This window comes from Chlorocebus sabaeus, chromosome 8 (genome assembly GCF_047675955.1).
Source record: "Chlorocebus sabaeus isolate Y175 chromosome 8, mChlSab1.0.hap1, whole genome shotgun sequence".
NCBI classification, from domain to species: Eukaryota; Metazoa; Chordata; class Mammalia; order Primates; family Cercopithecidae; genus Chlorocebus; species Chlorocebus sabaeus.
In genome coordinates this window covers 61,596,143-61,621,970 of record NC_132911.1, presented here as the reverse complement: position 1 = coordinate 61,621,970, position 25,828 = coordinate 61,596,143, and the positions used below count along the sequence as shown (strand labels likewise).

The following is a 25,828-nucleotide window of genomic DNA, read 5'->3' as shown; positions in this document are numbered from 1 at the left end:
GCTAAAGATTTTCAAAGACTTCTCCGGATTGTTTTATAAAATTAAGTTCATAGGAGACAAAATTATGAGAAATATTTCATTATTAATTTTGCTGGATAACTTTCTTGCCATTTCAATCTGTGTTTTAGAATTTTGATTTGCAGGCTCAGTTTGGATGGGAATTTATTGTTGCTGCTGCTTTGGTGGTGGTTTATCCTGGTGAGTTGGGTTTTTTTTGTTTTTTTTTTTGTTTTTTTCTGTTTCCCTTTATGTTCTCTGTGCTGCTGTGAATTGAAATTTTTACATTGTATTTTCTAATTGCATATCAAATATATGAATAAAAATATTTTTTAGACTTTTTATATCCTGCAGCTTTTATAAGCACATTTATTCTGTTTGGTCATTTCCTCATATATTGTCTTTAAATTAGTTGTGTTAGAAATGACAGGTTTTTCCTTTCTGTGTTTATAGTTGTTATTTTTCTTCTTAAGTAGCTATGTCTGGCATTTTTAATGCTCTATTGGCCATGGTCTTGTCAGGAAAACAGAAGCCCCAGAAATAATTTAACACAAAGTTCGCCTAAGTTGGCTAAGTTTTCATTCAGAGGTATAGAATGTAGAAAGGGAACACTGAGGTAATGTAGAGATTACAACTGAGGTAATGTAGAGATTACACTGAGGTAATGTAGAGATTCCCAGCAGGAAGAAGCTGGGAGATAAAGAGAAGAGATTGGGGTAATTGGAACTGGAAACTTAGAGGAGGGAATCTACACAGTTGGGGTCTAGGCCTCTAAGGAGGGGCACCATCATCAGCTGCTGCTATCTTCAGGAACTTGAAGGAGGGGTCTTGTAGAGTGGGGCTCAGAATTTTGAGGCAAGACATAGGCTGACTGCTATTTGTACCTCTAAATGGGTGTGCTGAGGTTGGTTCCTCATGTTTCAGGAAGAAAACTGAATAGTGGAACTAACCACTACTGCTGGAGGGAAAAGTCATTGCTGGGGCAAACCAATAGAAAGAGCCAAACAGGAAGGCCCAACTCCCTTCTCTCTATTCCTGCCTTCCAATCCCATGTATGCCTGCTAATGATAGAACCACGGAGCCATCTGGCAAAACCGAGTTTTTTTTTACAGTCTCAGCCCCACCAACACAGAGCAGAATCTAAAAAAGTATGTTTAGAGCTGAAAGACCTTAACTCATGACTGGCACAAACACTTCCTAAAGAGGGTGATGATAGGATATACAGTGACTTTGTTGCTGTATTTAAAAGAGAAGTAGTGCTACTATTTTCCATTAAGTATAATGCTGAGTTAGTTTTAAATATGTATTCTTTATCATGTAAAGAAATTAATACTTCATTCCTGTTATATTTAGATGTCTATTTTTAGTCAAGAAGAGATTGATCCTTGACATCTGTGAAAAAAAATTACATAGGCCAGGCATGGTGGCTCATGCCTGTAATCCCAGCATTTTGGGAGGCCCAGGTGGAAGGAGCACTTGAGTCCAAGAGTTCAAGACCAGCCTGGGCAACATGGTGAGACCCTGTCCCTGCAAAAAATATATATATGTTTTTTAATTAAAAAATTAACCAGGCATGGTAGCACATGCCTGTAGTTCCAGCTACTCAAATGTTGAGGTGAGAGAATCTCTTGAGCCCAGGAGTTTGAGGTCATGCTGAGCTATGGTCATGCCACACACTACAGCCTGGACAACAGAGCAAGATCTTCACTCAAATAAAATAAAATAAAATAAAATAAAATAAAATAAAAATATTCAAACTTAAACCTAGAACAATTTGAGCAACAAAATAAATGATAGCAATGGATTATAATGCATAGAATTTTTAAAATCCATGAGCCCATACTGATAAAAAGGTCAGGTCAGTGAAAAAGTAAGTGTGGTTTTTGTTTTGCACCAACCTATAACTAAATGAATAAATATTTGGCCAGGACTCTAAAAATTTAAAAATAAATAAACAAAATTATTTTATGTTTTACGTTAATGTTATCACCTTGGTTGACTTTGTAAGTATTATTTTAGTCATATATAAGAAGTAAACTGTTTGGGTCATCCTGTAGCAATAGGACGGAATTTCCCTTTGCAAAATTCGGTTTGGATGTTGAGACTGATGAGACCTCAGGCACTCCAAGATGATACTAAAAGAGTTGCCACTTACATAGCGAGGCTTTCTGGGAAGAGCAGGGCAGTCTCCCAAGCAGATACAACAATGGCTTGAGAGAGCAAGGAAGGGAGATTGGCTTGGTTTTTCATTGTGGTTGGAGACTGAGCCTGGGGTGAGATACCCACTTGTTGGCTGGGGCTTATGTGGTTTGAACTTGCTGCTGGTGCCAAAGGAGGGAGCTCCTGGACTTTCTGATCAGCTTGCCCAGATGTGGGACAGAAAGGAGAGGCGGGACATGAAATGCATCATCAGTCAAACATCAGAAATGGAATCAGACTATAATATAAATCTCACTTTGTGTTTCAGCTGAATTATGTTTCCCCAAATTCGTCTATTGAAGAACAAACTCCTAGTCCCCCAGAAGAAGATATATCTGGTTTTCTTATCCAGGCAGCAAAACACAAACCTTATTATAAATTTATTTTGTCCAGTTTAACGATTACTTGGCAAGATACCCTAAATATTTTAGTTGCTCAGTTTTCTAGTGACATTAGAAAATAATTTAAACATTAACATTAGATGGGGAATATAACTGTTACTATTATTTGGAATTATTTGCCACCAAAGAACTCTGGTAGCAAAAAGTCAATGACAGAAGAGATGGAGTATGGAGAAGGGAATTGAATTCATGTTTCAGATAGATGCTATGACTAGATTGTGCTCACGGTGTCCTTCAGCACTGAAATTCTGTGTTCTCTGAAGTACACTGAAGCTCTCAAATTATATGTGATGCTATGGTACGTTAATTTCCACTCTATTGCTTATCCATCACCATCTTGGTGTTGATTCTAAGTAAATATCTGACAGGCAGCATTACCAAAAGAGGAAACATCAGTTCTTCAATCGTGGCATCCTAGGATTAAAGCAAAACGTACTCTAAACTTTTTATTACTTCAAAAACAAACAAACAAACAAACATCTATACATGCCAGGCATCTCTTGCTCCCCACTTCAAATCATCTGTCTCAAGCAGGGACCAGCTTCACACAGATGCCATCTAACAAAGTCTTGCCTAAGGCACCCAGATGTCTCACCTCTCACTTTGTGCCCATCACTTCCTGGTGGGGGAGAACTATGCCCTAAAAATATCCCTTGTGCTTTATGTATTTAAACTCCCACTACTCACTTAAATCCTTGACAACCACTGATCTCTTTACAATCTCTACAATTTTACCTTTCCAGGATATAATATAAATGGAATCATATATTATATCACTTATGCAGACTAGCTTCTTTCATTTAACAATATTTCTTTAACATCCATCCATATTTTTGTGTGGCATAACAATGCATTCCTTTTTATTTCAGAATAGCATTCCATTATATGAATATACCATGATATGTTTATCTGTTTACCTGCTGAAAGACATTGGTTGCTACCAGTGTTAGATGAATCTGCTACAAATATTCATATACAAGTTTTTGTTTGGACATGTTGGGTAAATACCTAATAGTTTGAGTAGTGAATCCTTAGGTAAAACTGTGGTTAACAGTAGCATGGTGGCTCACACCTGTAATCCCAGCACTTTGGGAGGTTGAGACGGGTGGATCACTTGAGGTCAGGAGTTCGAGACAAGCCTGGCCAACATGGAGAAACCCTGTCTGTAATTAAAAATATAAAAAAATTAGCCAGGCATGTTGGCGGGCACCTGTAATTCCAGCTTCTTGGGAGGCTGAGCCAGGAGAATCACTTAAAGCTGGGAGGCGGTGGTTGCAGTGAGCCGAGATTATGCCACTGCACTCCAGCCTCGGCAACAGAGAAAGACTCTGTCTCAAAAAGAAAAAAAAAAGAAAGAAAGAAACTGCCAAAATGTCTTTCAAGGTAGCTGCAACACTTTGCATTCCCATCGGTAATGAATGAGAGTTTCTGTTGATCCAAATCCTCTTCAGCAAAATTCACTCTGGCTATTTAAACTGAATATGATTTTATTACATCATAGTAGAAAGCTCAGAGAACTCAACTCTGGAAACACAGAATCCTGGGCTCTGTGGCTCATGCCTGGAACAATGCCTACTCATGCCATAGAAACTGCTCTAGCAAAATTTGATGGCTGCCATTCCGCAGCATGAGGTCTGCACACAGGGTTCTTCTACCATAGCCTTTGAAATCTATGTGCTGGCTTGGCGTGGTGGCTCATGCCTGTAATCCCAGCACTTTGGGAGGCTGAGGTGGATCACCTCAGTCAGGAGTTCTTGACCATCCTGGCCAACATGGTGAACCCCGTTTCCACTAAAAATACAGAAATTAGCTGGGCATGGTGGAAAGCACCTGTAATGCCAGCTGTTTGAGAGGCTGAGGCAGGAGAATCGCTTGAACCCAGGAGGCAGAGGTTGGTTGCAGTGAGCTGAGATTGCAGCATTGCACTCCAGCCTGGGCGACAAGAGTGAAACTCTGTCTCAAAAAAAAAAAAAAAAAAAAAAAAAAAAAGAAAAGAAAGAAAAGAAAAAGTAAAAGTAAAAGTAAAGAAAAGAAATCCATGTGCTGCCACTTCTGCCCTTGCTAGACAACCCACAGCACTGTGCATGATGGGCTCCTTATATCTCCCACTTCTTCTGAGGCTAGGGGCCACTGAGTGTATCTGAATCTGTGTCCCAGGATTGCAACTATAGTCCGAAGGAGTCTGTTAATGAGAATCTTCTGGCTTCTGCCTTCAAAAGTAGAGCTCAGAAAGTGGGAAATTTCCAGATTATCCGAATATGGAGATAACGCTCAAAGATGTTGCATATCTTTGACAGTTGTCCATTATAGACAGCCATTGCAATGTATAATGGCAAAGAGAATGGGGAACAACCTAAGTTGCAGTAAAAGGCAGTGATCAAACAAAATACAAAATAGTTATGAAAAAAAATCATGAAGCCTGTAAAAATTATGTCTTCCAAGGATTTCTAATTATTTTGGAAAATGGTACACTCATGCTATGAGGCTACAAGGAATAAAGCAGTATGCAATTTTGTGTATGCAGATAATCCAGTTTCAAAAATAAAATTCTATGTGCATAGAATCAAGCTTGAAGAATATAACAAAATATTTATGATGGGCTCATCTGAGTTGATTTTACTTTTTACTTTTTTTTTAATTTTCAAGTTTTCCATAATGTATTAAATTTTTTGACATGAAGTGTAACCCTCCCTCTGCCAAAAAGATTTTCATATACCAGTCCAAAAAAAAAAGATGCTGTCCCTCATTGAAATATAATCTACTTAAAGGTTCTCATATATTTTAAAATAAAATCAATTATAACAGATTTTTTTTAAGCAGGAAGATGTTTCAGCTTTATCTGCTTATATAATTGATTTAAATTTCTTCACAACAGGAAGTTTGACTCAAGCTCTTACTTGCTAAATATAAGATATGGGTAAGCTGTTAAAGCAAAAAGATTCTAAAACACACTGGCTTTAAAAATTTAAACGTTTATTTATTCCTCTAGTAACTGTCCAGAGGTGAGCAGTCTAGGATTAGCGAAGCAGCTCTACACTATGAGGTCATTCCATGACTCCGGTTCCATTCTTCCAGTGTCTCTGCCATCTCCTAAGGCACTATTCCTCATGGCGTGGTTGAAGCTGACTCATCTCCATCCATGTTTATGTTCTGGCCTATGGAAAGGAGGAGAGAGAAACACCAGATCTCACTGCTTTGTCTCCAAGAGCACAGAAAAAATTCAGAGCACTCCTGCTCACATCCCATCGGTTCAGGCTTGGTCATGTGACCACACCTAACCACAAGGAGGCTGGGAACTGTAGAGTCTAGTTGAGTGGTCATGTGCCCTGCTAACACTGCCAGAAGTTCTGTCCCTACATGCAAGAAAAGGATAATATGCTGGGGAGGCGGTACACAAGTACCTTGAAGTCCCAGCTACTCAGGAGACTGAGGCAGGAGGACTGCTTGAGCCCAGGACTTCAAAACCAATATAGTAAATCCCTGTCTCAGAAAAGAGAGAGAGAGAAAGAAAGAGAGAGAGAGAAAAAAAAAAGAGAAGAGAAGAGAAGAGACTGAGGGAGGGAGGAAGGGAGGAAGGAAGGTAGGAAGGAAGGGAGGGAGGAAGGGGGGAAGGAAAGAAAGAAGGAAGGAAGGAAGGAAGGAAGGAAGGAAGGAAGGAAGGAAGGAAGGAAGGAAGGAAGGAAGGAAGGGAGGGAGGGAGGGAGGGAGGGAGGGAGGGAGGGAGGGAGGAAGGAAGGAAGGGGGGAAGGAAAGAAGGAAGGAAGGAAGGAACGAAGGAAGGAAGGAAGGAAGGGAGGGAGGGAGGGAGGAAGGAAGGAAGGAAAGAAAGAGAGAAAGGAAAGCAGAATGGATGCTGGGGAACAATTAGGCATCTCAGCTATGCTGAGGTTGTTAAGACCCTGAATATCAATCTCTGGAGCAGGAAATTCCGCAGCCAAAGCTCTTACTTGTATGTGTCTCTATGGAGTCCCAGGTCCCTTCTTCATACTTCCCCTTCCCAGCCTCAAATAATCCACTTCACAAAGCCATTCCCTTCCTAAATCCTTAATCCCCAGCCTTTCAGTCCTTTCCCTTCTAGGGCAATATAGCTAATTCCCTTTAGAGCATAAACCTTTCAAACACAAAACTCTGGGATGAATCATTTCCAGGGTGTCCTACTCAGTCCCCCAGAATATTCTCTTCTATTCTTTCAAATAGTAAAAACAAGCAAGGGGCTCTCCCTCTGAGGAAAAAGAGAGCTCAGGCTTCAAGAGAATGGGAGACAGTATTTAATTTCTTCCAGACAGGTCTATAGCAACAAAAACAAACTGTAGACAAATATCAATAGATCTCCATCCTACATTAAATTGCAAATAAATCTCTATGCTACACTTGTGTTATGGACTGAATTGCACCCCCACCCCGAATCATATGTTGAAGTCTTAACCAGACTGTGACTTTATGTGGAGACAGGGTCTTCACATAGGTAACTAAGTTAAAATAAAATCATTAAGGTGGGCTTAATCCAATATGACTAGCATTCTTTTAAGAAAAGAAGATGAAGACACAGCCAGAGAGACAACCATGTGAAGACACAAGGAGAAAGCCATCTACAAGCTAAAGAGAGAGGCCTCAGAGGAAACCAACCCACCAACACCTTGATCTCAGACTCTTAGCCTACAGAACAGTGAGATAATACATTTCTGTTGTTTATGTATCATATGGTATATACATCGTAGTCACCCAGTCTATGGTACTTTGTTGTAGTGGCCCTAGCAAACTAATACAATATAATTTCTGAGCATAATACAGATATCATAGCAAGAGGTTTATAAATATTTGCTGATTTATAAGTATTGATTATTAACAGAGGGATTTAGCTCAAGGACTAGGGCCTGTGAGTCTGGACTTCTCGCTAAAACTGTACCAAACAAGCTAAAGACAAGGCCGAAGGACAAGGCCTGGTGAGTAAGAGGGCCCAGAGGAGCTTGACTAATATTTGATCAAGGAGAGCATCTTTGTCACCAAGACTGTCTGTGATAATTAATCATAAGCAGCTGCGGTGAAATCTTTATCATTCAGGTTCTTTCAATTTCTCTGGAAATAATCTCAAAACAGTCTCATTTTCCAAAAAGGACAAAGGAAAGGAATCCTACGTTTCAGGCTAATTACCTGCATACTCTACTATGAAAACAGGAAGACGTGCCTGGAGTTGGCTGGTGCAGAGGTTAAACTGATTGCACTGCCCAATCAGCATTTGCCTTGCATGTGACTGGGCCAGGCAACTGTCCCCATTCAGAAGTTCCTCCGGCCATTTTGAACAACCCAGAGGAGTTAGATGACATAGGAGCCCTTTTCTGTGGCCAAGAAAAGTCCAAAGAGTATTTCAATCCAGAGTGTTGCCATATCTGTGCCTGTTCTGTCTGTCACCTTATTTCGATCACAGCAGTTGTGAGGTATTTCTATGGGAAGGCAGCAGCACCCTGTTTCACTGAAACATGGATTCGTGTGAGGTGAGAATGCTATGTTCACCAGAAAATGTGGCAAAAACAGGGGTAGTGTGCTTTCCCCCAAAACTCCATTATTTCTTAGAAAGCTATGTATGACAAAGGCTTAAAACCTAATCAGAATGGGATGGCGTTATCTAAACCCTTCCTTTGCACCTATACATATCCATAGGACTAAAACCAAGCTTTAAGAGAAATAATTAATAAGAAACTTGGAATGAATGTTAAGAACCACAATGATCAGTTATTTATACTCTTAGCTGGATTATGATCACCTGGGGAATTTGGAATCTGCACGTGTTAGGGAACCCCACTCCCCTACTTCTGAGATTCTGATTCAGTTGATCTGGGCAAGAGCACTCCGAGCTTTTAGAATAAAACACATATTATAGATCTCCCCTAGGTGACTTTAATGCCCAGTCAGTGTTAAGAACATTGATCTATTTTTAGCTCCACACTTTGTGGATGAAGAAACTGAGGCCCAGAGAAAAAACATAACTTGTGAAAGGACACACAGATAATTAATGGCAAAGCCAGAAATAAAACTGGTACTGTGCAGCACTGCAGGCCTTTAGAAGGTTACTTAACCTCACCTGGTAACCTCAATTGGCACACCAGTTTACTTAGAAAATAAAGAACAAAATCCAGAAACTTTTAACTAGTGTTTATGTAAATTCATTCATGAGTTGGATGTGCTGACTAACAGAATGTGAAATTGACTAAGTATAATTGAGGGAAAAAGTTAAATTTCAATGCTTGTGTTTAAATGTTTTAAAATACTTATCATTCTAGGTATTAAGGACAAATATGTATCATTATAATAGCATATTCTGACGATAACTGATACTGGGAAGAATAACTGAAGAATACAACAGGCATAAATTTTTATAGAAAATAGTAAAAAAGGTTGACTGGAGCTTTTTCTCAAAGATAAAAATATACCTTACATTTATAACTGTGATGACAATCTACTTCTTAGAATGAACAAGGAAGGAACTAAGTGTTGATTGCTTTTATTGGCATTATTACCCCATAACTACCAACCATATTCTTCACTTGCCATTTGCCTTACAAAAAATGATTTTAAAGAGAGGTGATATGGTTTGGCTCTGTGTACCCACCCAAATCTCATCTCAAATTGTAATCCCCACGTGTTGAGGAAGGAACATGGTGGGAAGGGATTGGATCATGGGGGCAGTCTCCCCCATACTGTTCTCATGATAGTGAGTGAGTTCTCATGAGATCCGAGCTTTTAAAAGTGTTTGGCAGTTCCTCACTAGCGCTGTCTCTCTCTCCTGCTACCATGTAAGATGTGCCTGGCTTCCCCTTCACCTCCTGCCATGATTGCACATTTCCTGAGGCCTCCAACTATGTGGAACTGTGAATCAATTAAAACTCTTCTCTTTATAAATTACGTAGCCTCAGGTAGTTCTTTATATCAGTGCAAAAATGGACTAATACAAGAGGCATGTCTGCCAAAACATTCCAAACTTCATAAATTTTCCCTATGGTTTATCCTAATCCTTTGTTATTCAAATGCTTCTCTTGTCAAGCAGCATTCTTCTGCTCTTGTTCAGCCATTTGCCCATCTTCACTGGGTATCAGTCAGTTCTCCAGAATCACTTTATCAACTTCACAAAGATCCCACATCTTCTGAAAAAGTTTATAATACCATCGCACCAGCAATTTACATGTGTTTGCATTATATTTTCATATATAATTACAGTTTGTGAGATATTTGTGAAGATGTAGCCAGAGTTATCAAGAATAGATGCTCATATTAAGTGGAATGACATTTGAATGGGGACCAGTTTTTCAAGTGGTCAGTTCTTTAGTCCTTTAATAAATATTTCCTGATATAACTAAAAAACATTTCTTGGTACAGTCTTTAAAAAACTGTGGCGCATAGAAACAATAGATACTGCAGAGTACCAGAGGGGGAAGACAAGCAAGGGGGTGTGGGCTTAAAAACTACCTATTGGGTACTATGCTCACTACCTGGGTGCAACATACCCATGTAACGAATCTGCGCATGTACGTCCTGCATCTAAAATAAAAGTTGGCATTTCAAAAATTAATTAATTAATTTAAACAAAAACTAGAGCAACTTGAATAATGATTCCTCGGATAATGAGGTCACTCTATGCTAGGTGACATGTTGTTCCAATGGATTAACATGGAAATGGACACCTGCCATCTTTGCAGGCTGAAAAACTAGGCTTCAAATCCCACCCACCTGTGGTGGCTATTCTTTGCCTACCACACCTGCCCTACCCTCCTGTGGTAAGAAACCTGCACCCCTGATTATAGGGGCTGGTACACTACTGTCCTGGTTCAGTCATTATACCCTTATCCTTTGAAGTCGGTTATTGGCTCATCCTTCTCGCATAAGTGAAAGCTCCATTTCTACAGGAGCCATTTCTCCACTGGCCTGGTGACCAGCAGTTGTCTACCTAGACTGAGTTCAGCCCCAGCTGCCTGAAACCTGAGCTGGTAGTCACAGCTTCAAAGGTTATTTAGTAATATCTCCTCTGCCTTGTGAACCAAAAAGTATCTGAGGCAAGTCTCAACCAATTTAGAAAGTTTTATTTTTTTATTTTGCCAAGGTTAAGGACACACCCATGACGCAGCCTCAGGAGGTCCTGACAACACATGTCCAAGGTGGTCCAGGTACAGTTTGCTTTTATGCACTTTACAGAGACATAATACATCAATCAGTACATGTAAGATTTATATTGATTCAATCTGGAAGGGTGGGGCAACTCAAAATGGGTGGGGGGGCTTCTAGGTCATAGATACATTTTAAAATATTCTGATTGCCTATTGGTTGAAAGAGTTATTATCAGTAGAAAAGAATGTCTGGGTTAGGATAAGGGGTTGTGGAGACTGAGGGTTTATCAGGCAAATGAAGTCTCCTGGGAGCAGGCTTCAGAGAGAATAAATTATAAATGTTTCTTATCAAACTTAAGGTCTGTGTTGATCTTAATGCTGAAGAGGTATAGTGAGGCATGTCCAACCTCCTCTTTCATCATCGTCTGAACTAGATTTTCAAGTTAACTTTGAAATAACCTTAGTTTAGAGGAGGGACCCATTCACATGGCTGGGGAGCCATAGAAATTTATTTTTGGCTTACAGTCTTAAGGGCTGGCTATCTGTGGGTTTCATCTTCTTAGTCAGCTTTATCTACTGTTTGGCAGGCATAGCAATTGTAGCTATTTGACATCTTGATGGCTCTGTCTGTCCTGTGCTTTTATCAAAAGAGGCTGAACAGTGACCTTCCCAGGGAAAAGGAAATGGGGATGTGTCTCAAAGATGGAAACTAGAGGCTCAAATACTCCAGCTCCCTTTCACTGGATGTTGAAGGGAAAAAGCAAAAACATTTGGCCTTGTTGGTGCCCAGAAAATGATACCTTAAGTAGAGAACTAAGAAGCAGCCTCAATAGCAAAGTTTCTGACCTTCTCCTGCCCTCGTGACCCTCGTCCCTCATTCTCCCCTGAGGCAAGCCATAGAAAATGGAATCCCTCTTCCCAGAGGTTGATCATAAAAAGCAGAACGCCTTTCCCCCACAGCCAGCCATAAAGCCCAAAAATATTACTCTAATCCCCACCTCCTTGCCCTTCTGTGTGATAGCTGGCCATAAAGAAATTAAGAGCCTTATTCCAGAAAGGTCCTGCCCCATACCAGAGAGGAAGGAATATTTCGCAGAAAGACCAAGAAGAATCTGAACAGACAGGCCTTTCTGGGTTTGCCCGCTCAGCCTATTAGCATTAGACCCTAGGCTTTTTATCCAATCACCTTTCTACAGGCCTCTCTATACTTCATTGAACTTAAGCATAAAAATAGATCAGTTCCCCTGTATCTTTTTGCCACTCATCCTGAAGGCTCCCATGTCACGTAAAACTATGATCAAATAAACTCATGCTTCTCTCTTGTTATAGGCGTGTTGGGCGTGACCCTACTGATGGGTAGGAAAGGGATTTACCTCTTTCTGCCCCTTCAGGCCCCATCCCTCAATTTGGAATGAAATGAATCATTTAGAGTGCAATTGCTGTTGCCCCAGGGGATTTCGTAGTGTTTAATAAAATTTATAGTGTAACTGCCCAATGGGTTCACATTGCCCACTGCCTAGACAGAGTCAATTTATCCAGACAGGGGGATTGCAATAGAGAAAGAGTTATTCATGCAGAGCCAGCTTTGGCGGAGACTTGAGTTGTATTACTACTAAAATCAGTCTCCCCAGGCGTTCGGGCATCAGAGTTTTTAAGGATAATTTGGTGAGTGGAGGCCAGTGAGTCAGGAGTGCTGATTGGTCAGATCAGAGATGAAATCATAGGGAGTCAAAGCTGTCCTCTTACACTGAGTCAGTTCCTGGGTGGGGGTCACAAGATCTGATGAGTCAGTTTATCTATCTGAGTGGTATCAGCTGATCCAACAAGTGCAGGGGCTGCAATATATCTCAAGCACTGATCTTAGGCTTTACACTAGTGATGTTATCCCTAGGAACAATTTGAGGAGGGTCAGAATCTTGTAACCTCTAGCTATATGACTGCTAAACCATATTTTTTAATATTTCAGCTGATTTGTTAATCCAACAAAGGCAGTCTAGTGCCCAGGCAAGAAGGAAATTTGTTTTGGAAAGGGTTGTTATTGTCTTTGTTTTAAACTATAAACTAAGTTCTTCCCAAAGTTAGTTCAGCCTGTGCTCAGAAATGAACAAGGAGAGCTTGGAGGATAGAAGCAAAATGGAGTTGGTTAGGTCAGATCTATTTCACTGTCTTAGTTATAATTTTGCAAAAGTGGTTTCAAAGGCGGCTCTTGGTTTGAACTGAGCTCCTGCACTAGGCACAATAGACCAAACCAAAATGGAGTCACTCATGCTGAAGTTTTCAACTGAAACTAAGTTGTTTATCTGTCCTTCTGAAAAATCAGGAGGAAGATAACAGCAAAATCCCCCAAACAGGCCAGTTTTAGTCAGCATGATAAGGAAGTCCCCTCTGCTTTAACCTTTATAAAGACAATAACTTTGCAGTGACCAATCTGCTTTTAGTGTTCTGTTTCTGCTTTCTTCAGCCCTTTTCTGTCTATAAAGCAACCTTCACTATTTGACTCACTGGAACACTCTATCTTACAGAATGAGATATTGTCCAATTATAAAATTGCAAATAAAAGCCAATCAAGATGTTTAAACTAGATGGACATGGTGGCTTGAGCCTGTAAACTTAGCACTTTGAGAGGCTCAGGTGGATGGAGATGGATCGCTTGAGCCCAGGAATCTGACAACAGTCTATGCAACACAGTGAGGTCCCATCTCAACAAAAAATACAAAAATTAGCCAGGTGTGGTGTCATGCTCCTGTAGTCCCAGCTACTTGAGAGGCTGAGGTGGGAGGATTCCTTGAGCCCAAGAAGTCAAGGCTTCAGTGAGTTGTGTTTGTGTCACTGCATTCCAGCCTTGACAACAGAGAGACACTCTGTTTCTTAAAAAAAAGAAAAAAAGAAAAAGAAAAAGAAAAAAAGAAAGAAAAGAAAAGAAAGAGAAAGAAAAGATAAAAAGAAAGGGAAAGAAATTGAAAGAGAAAGAAAGGGAAGGGAGAAAGAATGAAAAAAGGAAAGAAAGAAAGGAAGGAAAGAAGGAAGAAAGCAAGGAAGGAAGGAAGGAAGGAAGGGAAAAGGGAAAAGGGAAAAGGAAAGGAAGGAAAAAAGAAAGGAGAAAAGAAAAAGAGAAAGGGAGGGAAGGAGGGAAAGAGAGAAAGGGAGGAAGGGAGGAAGGGAGGAAGGGAGGAAGGGAGGAAGGGAGGAAGGAAGGAAGGAAGGAAGGAAGGAAGGAAGGAAGGAAGGAAGGAAGGAAGGAAGGAAAAAAAAAGAAAGAAAAAAGATTTTAAAGCTAATTTTGTTCTAATTTTGTCATTTGACAATAGAGAAATGATTTCTACTGAAGAACAGAAATGAACCTGGGGCTGAATTCTAGATTTGCTTAGTGATATGATAAGATGTGTAATGTGACTTTTGAGTAATCCAGTCATATAAACATTCTGTACGTGCTGGGAGTGTTTTATGCCAAGTCCTTTCATCTAGTGAGGAGTTAGACACCTAAACAGAGTCTCCAAAGTCAGGCGAAGGTGGGGGATGAGAGTTTAAATGGTGGCTTCCTCACAAGAATGGTGGAGACAAGCTACTTTACCCCAGGAGTCCTCAGGTTGGGCAGTGTTACTGTCAGTCAGCCAGTCCTTGGGGTTCTGGGAAACCCGCATTTATAGCTGGGTGGGCTTCTGCCTTATATCTAACTGCTATGTAATTTTTTACCTTTTGCCATTAAATTAAGTTTGTAACTTCTTCTAACTGTATCTGTCCATCAGTCACATTGCTGTTCCTTTGTGATAACATGTCTGGTGGTTTAGACTACAGTCGGAAAAAAAAACTGTTTCAGACGATTAAGTCTGAGGTCAGGGATTTTTGCAGGAGAATTTCCCCTTCATTCTGGCTCTTCAGGCCACATGCTAGGGATGAATTCTGTAGGGAGTCCGTTAGAAATTCACAAGCACACAAGGAATGGGCTTCTTCATTCTTTTCCTTTCAGAAAGGCAGATATTTATTAAATAAGCCAGCTTGGCTCCACCGACCCTCACTGGATTGATGGCACTACAAAATGAAATTTACAGAATAAGCCAATTCATGTGACCAGCAAGTTCAGAAAATGGCTGGATGGGTCTGACATGAAGCATAGTAACACAGTCACCTCGTTCCAGCACTGCTTTCAAAAGCTCTCAGACTGGAGGCTTGCCAAGGGTTGTGAGTCCAATTTTCTACCTTGACATATTAAAAATGATCATGGTTGATACTGAAAATTATTCCACTTTTCAGCTGTATGCCAATGTAATTTCCTATGAATTGAACAAAATGGTCCATATAGCATTAAAAGGCCTATATTTTTTTCTGTGGGAAAAAAAGACAAATTATTCCTCTCAGCCCTAATTGTACAGAACTCATACTATTGGCATTGTGGCCCCAGTTAACTCAATTCATAAAGGCAGCACCATTTCATTTTTACCACCATATTTCAGAAAACGATTCTGTTGAATGGTGTCCCCCACGCCTGGGAGCCTCAAACATCTGAGAGTAATTGAAAAGCTATTGGGCCCTAAACACTGAAGTTGCATCTATAAACTGAGATATTGAAAGCTTAAATAAGTACTCATTTTGGGAGGATGTATCCCCTAATAGACTAGGATTGTATGTAAGTGTCCCAGATAATTCAGTCACTATTAATCAGGACATAATGAAGATAAAATAGCCAGTCCCCATAAAGACTCACACGTTGAGAGAGACTTATTTGTGTGCTTCAGTTGAGCAGTGGAGATTTGAAATGCACATGAAAGTGTATCTTGCTTACACGTTACTGAATTACTGGTAGAATACTGCTGGGTTTTACCTCTCCCTTCAATCCCCCTTACAAGAGCAAATGACTTGCTTTGCTAACAGTGAAGGCAAGGAATGCAAAACATATAAACAAAAATAGAGTTCGGAAGGGAATTTGATAAAACGAAGTGATGAAGCTCAGGCAAATTCAGAGATGGAGGTACATGGAGTCAGGAACGCTCAGCAAGTGAATAAGCGACGGGCCCATTTAAAACGACTTCCATTGAAAGGGAATTCTTGGAGGAGCCAAATAACACCTTAACAAAAAGCACTGTGGGAATTCAATTAAATCACAAGATGACTTTTGGAAATTAAAGTAAAAGAATTTTCAAATTTAGGAATACAATCATCAAACTCCAAGGAGAATATCCCCTGCACCCTAGATCATGACCAGGCAGATATAAAGTCTTCTCTAAATACAGAGCAAAAGCTGAGTGTGGTGGCTCATGCCCATAATCCCAGCACTCTAGGAGCCTGAGGTGGGTGGATCCCTCAAGTCCAGGAGTTTGAGACCAGCCTGGGCAACATAGCAGGATCCCATCTCTGCAAAAAAGTACAAAAATTAGCTGGATGTGGTGGTGCACACCTGCAGTCCCAGCTACTTGGGAGGCTGAGGTGGGAAAATCACTTGTGCCCAGGAGGCAGAGGTTGCAGCAAGTGATGATCACATCACTACATTCCAACCTGGACAACAGAGTGAGACTCTGTCTCAAAAATAAACACATAAATACAGACCAAAAATTACAAAGAGTTGAAAATCACAATGGAAAAGAAAGATGCACAAAGGAGAAAGTCAGGAGACTTAACAGGGAAAAATACAAATTTCAGATGGTGAAAAAACAAGTGATGAAAAAGAGTAATGATCAAACAATAGAAACAAAGATCTCATCTGAAGATTAAAAGAATCCCTTAAATCAGGAGAGATAGAAGAAATGAGACACACATCTGAGTATATTCTTATAAAATTCTCATATTCCAAAGAGCAAGAATCATTCCAAAAAATGGTTTAAAACCAGGAATGCCTGGAGACTAGATGTTTTTTATTATTATTAAAACAACCACACACTGAATACTCAAGAATGTGCTGGTATTGTTGGTACCTGTTGGTTGTCTTTGGAGTACATAGACAGATCTCAAGAACAGTTTGGAAGAGCCAGAAGGGCATTTAAAAAACCTAAGAAAGGCAGAAGTGGGCTTCTGGTACCCGGTGGATCGCCCCTCCATGAGGGCAGGGCCTTCAGCTCTGGGCATGTCTGTGAGGATTCTGGGGGTTCTGGGATGCTACACATCCTGCTGTGAGGTGACTGCCTCATTTCCTCCTTATGTGGCCAGCTCTGCAGAAAAGTGTTCATGTCTTTTTCCACTTAGGAAACTTCTTATCCCATCATGGTATTCACTGGGATTTTTCAGACATTGATCACCATCCTAACATGACACACCCAAATAAAAATAAAGTCTTCCAAGCTTCCAATCAGAAACAATGTTATTACAAAGACAAAGAATTAGACTTGTTTCAGATTCTCATCTTAAACTCTAGACGTTAGACAATGAAGTAGAATATATAGACCAATGGGGAAAAATAATAACACAGCTCCAAGGATCCTATACCCACCTGGGATGAACAAAAAATATATATATTACAGGTATGAAAAATTAGAGATTATACCACTCTGTTGGTTAGAGTTCTTATCTAACAGAGTCCACTCTGGCTAAACAGAGAGATGTAGAGATAACTGACAGAATCACTGGGAGCACCAGAGAAAGGGATTGTAAAATTAGCTTCTGAGAAAAATCCTCAGACCCACACTAAAAAAAATGGACCTAATGGGGCCCCCCCAGGGCCATGCTGCTTCTACCTTGATCAGAAACTGCTGCTCCCACAGCCAGCACCAGAAGAATTCAATGTGCCCGCCACCTGGCTCTTATCAGAGGGTCCCATTTCCTCACATGCTCAGTCACCACCTCATGTTGATCCTTCTTTGTTGCAAGTTTTGCAGGGGTAGGATGGCCTGTGTAGTGGACAGGAGCCTAAGACGACTGCATAAGATTTCTCACTCTAATCCTAGGAGTGTGAGTATGATAAAACATCAAACCCATGATTCCATTACATGGCAGAGGGGATTTTTCAGTTGTTATTAACGTTACTCATCGGTTGACTTTGAGTTATTCAAAAAGGAGATGATCTGAGCAGTTTCAAATCAGTCACATGAGCCCATTAAAAGCAGAGAGTTTTCTCTGGCTCATACCATGAGGGCAAGTCAGAGATTTCAAGCAAGAGAAGGATTCACCACACTATTGCTGCTTTGGAGATGGAAGAGTTGACATGAGGAAGAATGCATGCAGCCTCCAGGAGCAGAGTAGCCTTGCCTAACAGATCAAGCCAACAAGAAAGCAGGGACCCCAGTCCTATCATCTTGAGGAAGTGGATCCTGCCAACAATGATAATCTGAATGAACACAGAAGCAGGTTATTCTGTAGACCCTCCAGACAAGAGCAGAGCCTGGCTCTAAAACCTTGATGTTGGCCTTTTAGGACCCTGAGCAGAGAACCCATCAAGACCTCCCAGCCTTCTGACCTACAGAATCCATGAGATAGTAAGTGAGTATTGTCCTAAGCCACTAAGTTTGTGACCATTTGTTATGCATCCTGGAAAAGTAATTAATCTCAGTAAAACAGGTCACATGTGGAGCCTTAGTTGCATAAAAACCTGGGAAATGTAATCTTTACCTTCTAACATCTATAGTGAAGAAGGCATGCCAGAAGGAGAAAGGAGTGAGTGGTGAGTAAGGAAATCTGGTAAATGTAACAATCACCCATGTACCTGTTTAAAATATAAAGAAAAGAGAAAAGCAGGAGAAGAAACAGCATCTAAGGGGGCCCATGGAAGCCTCCCAGTATCCTGCACAAGCCAGCATGGTGTGGGGAGCACCAAAATCCTTGAGGGCCACTAGAGGAGCACAGAAGGGGAGAGAGGGCCAGTGAACTCAGAGGGACAACGTGGTCAGTGAGGATAACCCAGAACGCATGGGCCTGGCACGTGACAACCTGGTAGAACCATGGGCATTGGCAGTAGATGCCCTTCTACACACAAGGCCCAGATGAGACAAGAAACATCTCAGCAGAGACCATGTGGACAGAGAATGATCAGGACCAGACACCCTCTCCCCTGGGTCACATGTGTTCAGCTCTCTGGAACTAACCAGGGGATGAGAGGGGGTAAATCAGGATGACTAAATTATTTATCTAAATTTTAAATTGGAAGTGATCTGAGTTTATCCTGAATTAGCAAAATTAAATTTTCCATTATTGAATGTAAATGAGCAACTTCGAGAGTTAAGTTTAATCCAGATATGCAAAAATAAAGTTTAATGTTTACATATCTGAGTTTTATGAGTATAAAATTTATATCACTATACAATGATTTGTGAATTCTTTTTCAGGTATTTTCTATTATTTTAACATCTACCTAAAATGAGGAATAAACTAAAAGAGTATAACTGAACTGTTTGTAGCACAAAGGATAAATGTTTCAGGAGATGGATACCCTGTTTTCCAGGATGTGATTATTACACATTGCCTGCCTGTATGAAAACATCTCATGTACTACATACATACCCATTATGTACCCACAAAAATCAAAACTAAAAAATATTTTAAAATAAAATAAAAGCAGAAAATAAAAAATAATAATAATAATATAATACTCAAAATCATAATTGTGAATCTATTCTTTATATCAACATAATTGGTAAATAAATGGTGGAATTCAAAAATCAAGGCATGACGTAATTAGTTTGCAAAGACCTTGAACTCCTTGATTGCTTTCTTAGGGCTCTGAGGTCACTTGGGTTTTTTACTCATTTTTAATGTAAGTTTGTTTCATGGGAAAATAACATAGTAAAAACCAGTCATTTGTTGTCCACTTACTCTATTCTAGACCTTATGTGTTGTTTTATTTAATCCCTATGACAAACCTGGTCAGGGAGATATTGCCACCCAAATTTAAAACTGAGCCTCAGAAAGGTTATCTGCCCAAGGTCAAGCAGAACTCATTCTAAAAGCCCATTGTCTTTCCATTACACAGCTCTTCCATTGCTTCCATTGGAAGATAATTCTTTTTGATTTAATTCAATTATGATAGGGAATTTCTCAAATCATTTCTTCCAAATGAGAAGGAAATCGAATTTTTATCTCCAAGGGTCCATAGTATTTCAATATCTCAGAGGCTTCTTCATGACTTGGCTACCAGTTGCATCTAGCTCAGCCATCTCCACTCCCTGGGCCTCCTATTCTTCACCTGCAGAATGAGGATGCTGTATTCTAATACTCCACTGCTGCTCTGATTCTCTAGGATTCTAAGACCCCCAGGAGTCTTTGAGAGTCATCTTATTGCCAAGAAAATTGTTCCCACCATATGAACTATTGGCTTATCATCGCCAGTGTCAGGGAGCCTTGATGTTTACCTGGCCACTTCCCTTATTCCCTGCTCTTCTGCAGTTGACAAGCTTCAAAAAGCTGAAGAGTGAATGTATAGATATCACAGAAAGCAGACCTGTTCTTTATTTTTCCAGAAATCAGAATTAAGATAAACGAGTGGAAGTTATCAGAAAACAGACTTCAACTCATTATGAGAAAACACACTCTGAACACTACTAAAAATATTATCAATTATGTACTTCATATTACTTTGGACCTGTTCCTGTGCTAATCACATTTATATATTTTTATTCCTTATAACCAACCAATAAATCAGATGCTATCCTTATTTTAATATCAGGAGATGGAGGCTCAGAGAGAGGTCAATTTACTTGCCCCAAATTATGTAGCTAAGTGGCAAAACTAGAATTCAGTAGTGTCTTACAAACTAAAAAACTTTGATTTAGACCACTTCTCTATACTGCCTCTATAAAGCCATCCAAAAATATCTAGGATTGACGGAGTTTCTTAAATCTGCTCCTTGATATTGTTCATTAGTAGCAGAAAATTTCAGATAATGACTCTTTTTAAAAATGTTTTTAAAACAAGCTCTGGCAAGTTTTATTTAAAAAATTTTTGCATGGTTTATTTATCACCAGCCTATTTTGGCATGCTTCTAATGAAATCAGAATCGTCTAGAACAACGACAGCCACTGTGCATAATCTGTAGTATTTTTCTCATTCTATGCCCAATTCAATACTATTTTAACTGTGGTGATGGACATTAGTTTCGGCCAACATTGCATAGTACTCTATTTTGGATTTCCTCAAAGCTGGCCAGTTATTAATGAGGATGACGAATTTCGCTTTGCCATGTCTGATCATCTTCAGAGTCTACTTGTACCCCAGCACGTAGTTTCCATTTTTCATAACCAGAGTTGATCACCTCCAGAAATTTTGTTGTCTTCCTTGTGGTCACCATCTTCCTGCCTTAGGTACAAGATGGCTCCCCAACCAAGAGCAGCCACTAACACAGCTAGGAAGTAAGAAAGACACCAACAACTCTTGAGATATGATTATTTTCTATCCACTATTTTCCTTCTGGACTCTGACTAAATTTAAGTTGGACTTTCACACTTTAACCTCTCTAACTTATTTACTGTATGTCTTTTTGTCTTCCTATTCTGCATCCTGAATTTCTTCTGATTTAACTTTCAAGCCATCAATTCTCTCTTCAATTGTGTTGAATTGGCTATTAAACCCATCCACTGAGTTTTACATTTTGGCTATTGTGTTTTTTAACTTCTGGAAGTACTATTTAGAAATTTTTGAAATCTAACTACAGTTTTATCTTTTCAGAGATATCCTTAAGCTTATCTTTACTTTTTAAAACATAGTAAATTTATTAGTTTCTTATTACTGCTCTAACTAGTTACCACAAACTCAGTGGCTTAAAACAACATGAATTTATTATCCTACAGTCCTTGAAGTCAGGATTTTGAAATCAGTTTCACTGGACTAAAATCAAGATATTTGAAGGCTTGCTTTCCTCTGGAGGGTCTGGGGGGAATTCCACTCCCTTTGCTTTTGCAGATTCCTGAGGCCACCTATATGCCTAGTCTTGTGACCCCTTCCTCCATTTTCAAAGTCAGCAGTGTTACATTTTATCTCTTCTCTGACCTTTGCTTACATCCTTGTATTTCTTTCTCTCTGACACTGATCCACTTGCCTCCCTTTTATAAGAACACTTGTTATTACATTGGACCCACTCGGATATTCCAGAATAAGCCACCCAATCTCAAAATCATTAATTTCATCATTTCCACAAAGTCGCTTTTCCCATGTAGAGTAACATATTCACAGGTTCCAGAGATTAGAATATGGATGTCTTTCAGGGGTCATGATTCAACCCACCACAGTAAGCATAGTTACCTTATAGTCCATGTCCAATAATTTCAAGATCTGAAAGTATTCCCAGGTTTGTGTCTGTTGTCTGTTTTTCAGACAGTTTTCACACATGCTGCTTGCTTCATTATATGCTGGGTTTAAAAGGATGTCAAAAAACAACTCACTTAACGTTTTTAGTTGTCTTTTTAGGAGTGTTTGCCCTGAAAAATAGCTCACGATAACCACAAATTAGAAGTTGAGTCTCCCAACAATCACGATAAATGTGTTGCACACTAAGATTATGTCGATCACTGTCCTCATGGTGTTATATACATTATATCTAGAATGAAACCATGGAAGCGACTGCAGCCCTAAGTAGCAAGCTGCGAAACCCAGGACAATTCAAATAGAGATGACGAGAACTGAAAGGTACATCATGTTTACTGTGGAAGAAACATTTTAAATTAGATGGTATAAATGATAATGAGTCTGTGTAAATACTCTTACAATTATTACTAAAAAGTCTCAGGCCCATCACACATTCCTTAAGTCACTTATTGGTCAGCAGGCATTTTATTGGACACCAAATATGTATCCCTTACTCCACAGGGACTACAAATACAAAGATAAATAGAAACAATCTCTGACCTTAAGGAGATCACCAATTACTTGGGAAAACACACACTAAAACTGTTACAACAGCATGTGGTTGTTTGAGTGCAGTGATAAAGAAAACCCCACAGGAAGAGGTGCCTCATCAGAATTCTGCCATGCTGATCTGCTGATTTGGGTTGATTCTCACTCGCTTTGGACAAAGGACAAGTTCAGGGCTCTGGGTTACTAAGAATCAATGACAAGCTCTTGTTCTTGAACCACATCTGTATGCCCATGGGTTGGCTCATGCCCTTCCATGTTCCAACTGCATGGAAGCTGTCAACCTCCATTGTACAACATCAAAGATGGCAGGAGGTGGCAGTCGAGTCCTTTACCTGTGCATCTGCTGTGGCTGGCAGCCAGGATGGCCACTCTATCTTCTCTGCAGGTCTATGCCACATGTCAGGCAGTCCTCTAGGGAGAACAACACCTCCTCCAAGGGCTTTCGAGGTCTTTGCTCCACAATGTCAGCAGCCCATCTGATTGATATCCTCTTTCTCTTGCCTACAATCATGTGGTGACATTTTGTTTTCATAGGTCAATCTTCAGCCATGCCAGATGAGGCATGGACCTCTTTGGTGAATAGGATCATTCTTTTTCCCTAGCCTAGTCTTCCCACCGCAGATGGTTTATGAAAGGCAGGGATGAGATCAGCATTGAAAGAGATCTCATTCTAGGAATGCAGCAATCATGGCCTAAGGCAATCAAGAGAAGACATGGCTGCAGAATGTATTACACCATAAAATCTAAGATGATAAGTTCAAGATGACCAGAAAACATTTTCCTGCACACGGAGGATGAGACTTGCATTTGTGGTCATCACAAACAAAGCACAGTGACAACCTTTAGGGACCCATAGGAAGTCAATATTTACCAGGGCCAGGATGGAGGATGCAGTGTCATGAGTAATGATGCACCCAGCATGAAACAAATGACATCAGAGAACTCCAGAGGCAAGTTGATCTATAGTTTCAATAATAACAGGTCCTAAAGAGCCATGGCATTGCCAGCAATAACAGCATTGCTACTTTTTCCTTATGATGAGAAATACGAAACAAGCCAGCCAAGACACGTTTTACAATAAAGAACATGACGTGATGGTTCCTGAACCTGAGCCAGAAGAGATGGTGCCTGTACACTACAAACACTCTTCATGTGCCCTAACCACAGGATTAAGACATAATCCTCTCTTTTCTACCAATGATTCTAAATCTTTGTTGATAAACCATTAAAAGCTATATGGCCCGTGAATCTTATAACACATCTGTAATCAAATTGCTTTTAAACAGGCCCCTCCAAAAACATGTTTCAGATCTAGAAGGGTCCAATTCAGATGAATTCGAACTCTTACCTGGTCTGAGCCCTGTCTTTACTATTGCCCAGGATCCAGCAGTCTTGCTGACTGGTTTCATTAAGATTCGGGAACCGCTGATTCACATCTAAAAGTGCATTTACCATGATCAAATCCACTGGACAGAAGTCTGTTGATGTGCTAATTAATGAACACACAGCTCTTTTTTCAGTTGTTTCATCTTTGAGTGCTTTTCCAAACATTTCTCTTGGGAGTTAATATGTCTTTTAATTTTTTTTCCTTTATGCTGATTAATGAGATATTGGTTACAATCTAATTCAAGCTGAATGTTCTCCCTTTTGGGGGCCGGATGGAGCCAACAATTCTGAACAGTTTTCTAATGAGGTGATTGGAATATTTAGGGCTTATTTTCATTTTTAGTGGTAGATACACTAAAATACTTTAGATTCCAAAGTATATTCATAGGAATTGAGAACTGGGAGGAATGAATACACTTGATCTCTTGCAAAATATAAAACTGAGAATGGAGACTATGATAACTCACAGCAAATGCTATTTAAATACAGCATTTCACTCAAGTCCTGTTAATAAGCAGCCATGTGATATAGGACATGTGATTTTGTTTTTAAGTACCTTGTTTGGATGGGTTTTAATCCCAGTTCCACCGCTAACTATCTAAGTGACCTTAACACCTAGGAACATTGAATATTTATCAAGCCTCTGGTATGGGTCAGTCACTGAACGAAGTGCTTATTTATGAAACGTATCATATTTATTTCTCACCTCCTAAAAGATAGAGACTATTACAATTTTTAGCAGCAGTAAATCTTTATGGGTCTTCAGCAATCTCAATTCTTGCTCCTCAGAAAAAAGAGTTTGACTGAGGGGCATAATGCAGAGTGAGAGACCAAGGCAAGTTTCAAAGAAGGAGTGAAAGCTTATTAAAAAGTTTTCAAACAGCAGTAAAAGGAAGTAAAGTACACTTGGAAGAGGGCCAAGTGGGCAACCTGAGAATCAAGTGCATGGTCTGACCTTTGACTTGGGGGCGGGGGTGGGGGGAGTGTTATAAGTTGGCAAACTTCCAGGGAATTGCATCCCTTCTCCTCGATTCTTCCCTTGTGTCAGGCTGGCCACATGTGCAGTGGCCTGTTAGCACTTGGGAGGGGGGCTTCGTGCGCAGTATGTTTCCTGGAGTTGTACACGTGCTCACATGAGGTTCTCCTCCCCTATCAGTCAAGTGTTCCTAGAAGAAGGTCACATACCAGTTAAACTCCACCACTTTGCCTCTTAGTGCGCATACTTGAGCCCACTTGTCCAACTCCTGAGATCTTATTTGGAAGCTGGTGATCATCACTTTCAGGTGTTTCTGTCTATTGGGAGACTGCCTTTCCCTGGTGCTGGCTGCAACCAATTGTTATTTTAGAGAGACAGCTTAACAACTGCCTATCCACTGATGGTTGCCTGACATTCCTGGTTGGGTGAGGGGGCAGGCTTTGCTTATGTCTGCCTGACTACCTACCTGCTGTAACATAATCGCCTTTCCAAAATGAAACAAAACAAAAACAATAACAAAGAGGCCTAGAGAAATAAAACATTATGAAGCTATAAAGTGGAAAGGTCAAAAAAATTTTAACTTTAAATTAAAATATAACATGTGTGCATACCTTAAGTGCAAGTAATAGTTTGGCGAATTGTTACAAAGTGAATACACTCATGTAACCACTCCTCATGTAACCCCAGGAGCTGTGCTCCTGGCCCTCCCAATGACTACCTGTTGCTCCTCCCCAAACGTAACCATTAGCCTGACTTCTAACACCACATCTTGGTTTTGCCTATTTTTGAGTTTTCATACAATTAGGGTCATACAAAATGTGGCCTTTTGTGTCTGGTTTCTTCCACCTACAGAACTGATTCTTAAATGTGTTGGTTGTATACACCAACTTTCATTGTTTTTTACCCATTACCATTTATTGAAAAGCTGTCCTGTCGCCACTGCTCTGCTCTGCTTTGTCACAAATCAAGTGTGCATGTATATTTGGTTCTTCTGGACTTTCTGCTTT

General features: G+C 40.0%; 1 long non-coding RNA gene and 1 pseudogene across 1 annotated transcript in view; both read right to left on the bottom strand.

The window, feature by feature from the left end:
- Positions 1–5,578: 5,578 nt before the first annotated feature.
- LOC103236838 (uncharacterized) overlaps positions 5,579–25,828 on the bottom strand; it is a 222,867-nt gene continuing 202,617 nt past the window's right edge. The window contains exon 4 of the long non-coding RNA XR_012093687.1: positions 5,579–5,752. This is a non-coding gene — a long non-coding RNA (uncharacterized lncRNA). The remainder of the gene's footprint in view (positions 5,753–25,828) is intronic.
- LOC140712310 (large ribosomal subunit protein eL30 pseudogene) lies at positions 20,561–20,897 on the bottom strand (annotated as a pseudogene).